Raw genomic sequence first — 6782 nt, 5'->3', positions numbered from 1 at the left:
GAAAGCTACAAGATTCACACTTCTCAATCCAATGCGCGCACCAAAACTTTTAAATTCTCCTTTCTTTGACTTTTGCGATGCAGTTCTCCAACCAAACAAAATGTATAGATATGCATATATTAATAGAAAGCGTACATTAAAATGCATACATTAGTGAAAATAACATACAAAATGCATTATATTTAGGGAAAACTCCTTGCAATAATGTATTAGGAGAAATATGCGCTAAAATGCTGGCAAGTTTTCATGAGAATTTGTTTTAAAAATAAATAACTTGCAAATAATATTTACAAAAATACATTTATTAAGGAAAAAGTGAATACATTATTGAAAATAATATACAAACATGAATTATATTAGGAAAAAGTTTGATAAAATGTGTTCATTAGTCAAAACTTCATACAGAAATGTGTTTATTGGGAGAAATTCACACTAAAATGCTGAAGAATTTTCATGATAATTTTTTACAAAAAAAATCACAAATGGCTGCAAAACTGAATTTAAGACTGGAAAAGTGAGAGACTGAAAATTGACATATATTTCCATACTCACTGCCATCTTACATTTGCTCCTCCATTGTCATAATCAGCTCTGTATGAAGAAGGGTGGTATAATACATACATACATATTGGTATGTAGTTTTTCCGTAATAAAATGTTATTTATTTATTTATTTACAAGTATTTATATACTGCTAAATATTTCAAGCCTACAGCCATACTACCCTGAACATGCCTGATCTCATCTGATCTCAGAAGCTAAGCAGGGTCAGGCCTGGTTAGTACTTGGATGGGAGACTGCCTGGGAATACCAGCTGTCGTAGGCTTAGAGGAAGGCAGTGGTAAACCACCTCTGACTACCTCTTACCATGAAAACCCTATGAATACATTCAAAAGTTTCATAGGGTTGCCATAAGTCGTAATTGACTTGAAGGCATATAATAACAACTAATATTTCAAAGACCTCTAAGCAGTGATCTCAAAGCAGCTCACAACATCACAAAGTATACATAATTAACTAACAAATTCAGAACAAAATCTAAATAGTCATATAAAGAAAAGGCTAATGAAAACATCTTATATTAATAAATGTACACTAAAATTAAACAGTTCACTGATAATTCATAATATGGTCTAACAATAAAAATTCAAGAACCTCATCCAACTAACATAAAAAATTGGACATCTCTAAAACTAAATCTTGATCACAGCAACAACCCCTAAACACTACTCCAGCCTGTTTGGCTCTTGGCACCTTGAGCTGCAGAAGCAGCTTTTGTGGTTGCAGTCAGTTAGGTCTCCAACCTTGCAGGCCAGCTGGAAATGGATCAGAGAGACAACAGAGACCAGTTACTGCAAGACTCGCAGTGAGATGGCTCTTGTTCATGTCTACAACTTAACTATTCATTTAGGGAAGATGGCATGATCATATACCATGTTAATGGCACATCCCATAATAGGCAGTTTTCTTTTGGACAAAATACACCAGGTTCCTCCAAAGAAGAAGAAGAAGAAGAAGAAGACTTGTTGGTCACTTCTTACCTAGAGGTCTCCAAGTGACATACAGCTTAATTCAAACATTTTCCTATACAAATATCCTACTTCTAATGATTTGTTCAGTGGTGTGGCTTTATTCTGAGCCAGTGATCCACAGCCAATTCTGCAGATGAAGCAAGCTGCTCAGCACAATGGGAAGTTAGCACTCAGTGATAAAACCACTATGCAAGCACCCTCAAAATGCATTTTAATGGGAGGCTTCTTCAGCACAGAGTGACATGGGTTTTATTAATGTGTATTAAATTTAGAAAGTATAAACACTACATAATCATAACTAGCAATTTCTCTTTCCTTTTTTCATTTTCTGTACATAATAGCGAATGCCTCTCACTCAGTACAGTACAGTACAGTACAGGCAGTGCATCGTTCATCAGTAATCACCTTTATTTCTGCTACCTTAACAAACTTCAGTTTTCCCCCTTTAAGGGAAATGGATCACTGAAGCATCCATGTCTAAAAAAGGGAAGAGCAAATTCATATTTGAAATAAATAATTATGCAATTGGGGCTGTTGGTAGGGATGGGAGAGAAATTCAGTTCACATATGAAGGTGAACCTACCTAATTTGCACTTTCCAAAACAATACAGAAACTGAAACACAGATATCCTTTGAAATTCACACTTCTCTGGAATTTTGCGGTGTAGATCTCCAGCCAAGTAAGGTGTTTAAAATGCAAATACTGGAGTAAAGTGTGCATAAAAATGCAAATACTGGTGAAAATAACATACAAAACTGAGAAATGAAGAGACACTGAAATTGACAGAATCCTGAGTTCCTTTAATAAGGCCCCAAATGCACCGCATCTTTACCAATACTCTTTACAAATTTAGTTTATTTAAGAGACTCATGTCGAGGGAAGGAATGTGTGATGGCAGAGTGAAGGCTAAAGATAGGAACCAGCTCTGTCATATATGCCATTGATTCAAGTACTTCCTGCTGATATCTGTGGTGCTTTTTAAATGGTGTTTTTGCTGATTCTCCTCTTTAGTGTATTTCATTAATTTAAGTGGAGTCTTCAGATATTTTTTCGCATAATTTCTTTCCACTTGATCTTGATCCCTTTTATCTCCATATCCATGCAGGGCACTCTTACATCAAACAAACCTTAGCAGATGCATATTTTATCATCACTCCCCAATGTGAACTTAGGCATTTAAAAATAATCCTCAACCCTTACTCTTCAAACTCCCTTGACTATATTAGTTCTTTTCATTTCTCAAAAATTACCATCTTGTTTGTAATCTTCTAGCTGGTGTTATTCATGCACTTTACCAAATTCCATGTTCATGGGAGAGTTTTAGGGGTCTGTCTAATACAAGTGTTATGAATCATCTCACATGGTTTCCAAATCTAAGCAATGCATTTGCAGATTATGAAAATCACATAGTTATGACACTTGAATTCATTGGATTAATATACATAAACTATAATGTTTTCAGAAAGGTGCTTCATCTCTGTTCCTGATAATATCCCATGATCTATGGTATAGTTATTTATTTTAATGAAGTAAAATATTTATATACCACCTGTGAAGGAATAGGATTTCCATCCATCCTGAGTTTGCTGTTTGGTTATAAAACTTGGGTTGTAAACATGGCTGTTTATTGCTTTAAAGATTCTGCATAGGAAGTCAAAAGTTCAACAAAAAGGTTAAAAGTACAAGGGAATGTTTTGCTCAGAAAGTTCTGCACAGAAGGGTAAAACTTTCAGCCTAAGAACCTGGCAGTTAAGGAGAAATAGAACCTTAACCACAAATCTACTTTTCTTTTGATTGGCTAAAAGGGAGGGGGAGTGAATATATTGCATACAAGTCAAGCTAGAAAACATAGTAGTTGGTTAGAAAGTTGCGGGGTCAGAAACATGAAGAGTTGCAAGAAAGGAATAAGAGCTGAAATGTTGTAAGAGAGCTGGAACACTAGAAAGTGTTAATAGTGCAGGTGAGAACAGCTGCTGGAAGGAGCTAGGAGAAGGCTACAAAGGAACCTAGAAGTTAACCTGAGGGATGCAAACTGATTAGTATTGGCTTAGGGAAACAGAAGGGTAGCCTTGTTAGTCTGTTGTATCTACAACAAAGAAACATTTGCCACCCTAATGATTAACAAATTTGTTTTGACACAAGCTTTTGTGGACTACTGTCCAGTTCATCTGGAATAGGTAGAGCTGGATGTATTTATCTCTGTTATTTTTTTTTTATTTGCACTTTGGGGTAACTAACTACGCAAACTACGCCCTCCTCCGGGTGCCTACTCTGAGGGAAGCTGGGAGGCTGGCAACAAGGGTGAGGGCCTTCTCAGTGGTGGCCCCCAAATTATGGAATGATCTCTCTGATGAGGTGCGCATGGCGCCAACACTGTTATCTTTTCAGCGCTAGGTCAAGACTTTCCTCTTCTCCCAGGCATTTTAGCATGTGTTTTTAAATTGTTTTTTAAAATGTGTTTTTAAATTTGTATATTTGTATATTTGTTTTTAATGTTTTTAATTGTTGTAAACCACCCAGAGAGCTTCGGCTATGGGGCAGTATACAAATGAAATAAATAAATAAAATAAATAAATAAAATTTGTTCCCCCCCACCCCAGGCTCATAGTCACCTCTCTAGCTGTTGAGTAAACAAATGACATCTCCATTTGAGTTGAACAGCCAGGTGCTCTTATTTTAAAACCAACTTAGCAGCTGCAGACTTTTTTTTTTGTCCCAGGCAAAGGAAAATCTGACCATCAACACTTTTCTGTACTCTATTTGACCCTGTGACTGAAGAATCTAAAAACTGTCTGGGCATCAGCAGTCAGACTTTCATTCAATTTCATGCTGCAAAGTACAGGTTGCCTTTCTGCTGGCTTTTTCCTCTACCTGTCAGGAAAGCAAAGTCAGTCTTGCTTGTAGTTCCCAGTCATAACCTAAAGGTATAGCAAATTCAATTACCTTTCCCAGGAAGTATATGTACAGCTAACATAGGCCATGATCTCACTGTGTCTATTTAGTCCAGCCATAGATATCCATGCTCTTGAATCTGATAAAATTATAATAATCTTTCTCCTGGATCAAATATTCTTTTCTCCACAGAATGAGAGACATTTCCAGAACATAGATGCTTCTCATTAGAGACCAATACTGAACCATTGTCATGATATTCTGGAAAAAGTCAGCCTGCAGCCCTCATGCCATCATGATGCATGGGAGAAAATATCTTTGATTCAGTCTTCAAAATGCTGCTACAGGGTTAGGGTAATACCCAGTACAAACCTTTTAGTTTAGACCTCTGTCGAGAATGATCTGACTCTCTTCCAGCAGCCTGCTAGGTGAGGAGGAAAGGGTGGGGAGAAAGAGAAAGAAGGGGATGGAAGAAAGAGAGAAAAGAAGGGGCCCTGACTATTTTTTGGATCTAGCCTCACCTACTGCTGGCATGACACCCCCCCCGCCCCGAGATTGCCCCTGTTGCTTATCCCTGACTTACAGAATTACAGGGCTTCTCATGGAGATGGAATTATTAAACCAGTATACATCTCTGGTATAGAATAGATGTGTTCCTAGATTATGTTTAACCGAAGAATTACTCCCAATTCTTTCATTTCATTTTCAACACTATATCATAATTGCCATTTATTTTAATAATTCTATTTGATTCTCTTTCCTCGCACTTTCACCTCTTTGGATGTTGAAGTGCCATTATGTGGTGATATCACCATCACCTCCAGCATCTTAGGTAGTGGCATGCTTCTACTCCCAGTATAACATATTCTGAATGTGATCTGATGGCGAAACATTCCTGTTGACATTAGTAAGGCTGCAGTCCTAGTCAATGGGACTTACTTCTGAGCAGATATGTCTAGAATTGCACTTTAAAGGAGGCATACAGGCAGAGAGGCAGGATCAACAGAATCATCAGAAAGGCCTGGGTACAGATGGTCTCTATTTCTCAAACCAAAATAGGAGCTCAACAAACGGCTGTGTATGCAAGAGTTTCCACCTACAATCAACTATAGTTTTTTTTATTCTTATGTTTATATCTCACCTTTCCTCTGAAAAGCTCAAGTTGGAATACATAATTCGCCCCCTAATTTTTATCCTTACAACAACCCTATGAAGTAGATTAGGCTGAGAGGCTGTCACTGGCCCAAGGTCACCCAGTGAGCTTTATGGCTGAGTGGGAATTTGATCAGCAGTGGTCAGTGGGACGGCAAAGCCAGGGTGGTATTGTGTACCTGGCTTCAAATCACTGAGCATTGCTACTGCTTACAGAGAGGGGGAGGGGTGAGGCATGGGAAGTGAGGCATAAATGTGGTGGCAAAAGCATCTGATTGGCTCTGCCACCACTGCCACACCACACCTTGCCCTCCACACTTCCCCCTCTCACTCTCGGAAAGCAGCAATGATGCTTGTGTCCAGAAGCTAGGTATGCAATGCCGGCCAACCTTTTACCTCCCACCAAACTCTACTGACCCTGATCTCCCAAGTCCTAGTCCAACACTCTAACCGCTATACCACACTGGATCTGTTCCCAGAACATGGCCTTGAAGAGTGTTGCAGTGTCTTCAAACATTTTTCTGGAGAAGGCAAAAATCACCAGGAGCAACTTTTCCATCCATCGACCTTAGAAACATCTGTTTCAGTTTACATTACATTGCTGGTTGGGTCATACCTATTGTCAGACAAATTGCTAATTGTCAGAGGATAGTTTGGAAAATGAAACTCATTAAAGTCAGAGGAGGTTACTCATTCTACCACCTACCCCAGCTGAAGGGATGGAGCAAGCTTGGGAACAATTTAAGTATAACTTGTTCCCAATAAAACAATTAAAAAGTTGTCAGACATTGAAGAAGAAACGGCAGTTTGAGATAATGATACAGAAAGTGAATTAGAGAAAAAAATATTTTGGCATGCTCTCTGGAGATCAGATGGAGTGTAGTGGATTTGCTGCCTGCCCTCATCTAGTAGATGGAGATGTCAAAGCAGATGGGGAAGCTCATTATGTGAGCAGAGATCAACTCATGTTTCTTGGGATCTAAACAATGGTCTGTGAGATCATAGGTTTGACCAAGTCCAAGCCCATGTTATGTGGAAGTGACTAATACCATTTTCATGCTTCAGGTTAGACCTCTCCAACATGTACTTCAACTGTAACATGTTGAGAACATAGGAAGGCCTTACAGTGAGTCAGACCATTGGAACTTTCTAGCTAAGTATTGTCTATGCTGAGTGGCAGTGGCTTTCAAGCAGGTGTCTTTCCTG

At 38.4% G+C, this 6782-nt stretch overlaps 1 non-coding gene across 1 annotated transcript; it reads left to right on the top strand.

Moving 5' to 3' along the window:
- Window positions 1-706: 706 nt before the first annotated feature.
- On the top strand, window positions 707-825 carry LOC133375938 (5S ribosomal RNA). Its single transcript, XR_009760349.1, has one exon. It is a non-coding gene; the product is annotated as a 5S ribosomal RNA (ribosomal RNA).
- Window positions 826-6782: the final 5957 nt, after the last annotated feature.

The sequence above is a fragment of the Rhineura floridana genome, chromosome 1 (assembly GCF_030035675.1).
Source record: "Rhineura floridana isolate rRhiFlo1 chromosome 1, rRhiFlo1.hap2, whole genome shotgun sequence".
NCBI classification, from domain to species: domain Eukaryota; kingdom Metazoa; phylum Chordata; class Lepidosauria; order Squamata; family Rhineuridae; genus Rhineura; species Rhineura floridana.
This window is presented reverse-complemented; position numbering and strand designations above follow the sequence as displayed.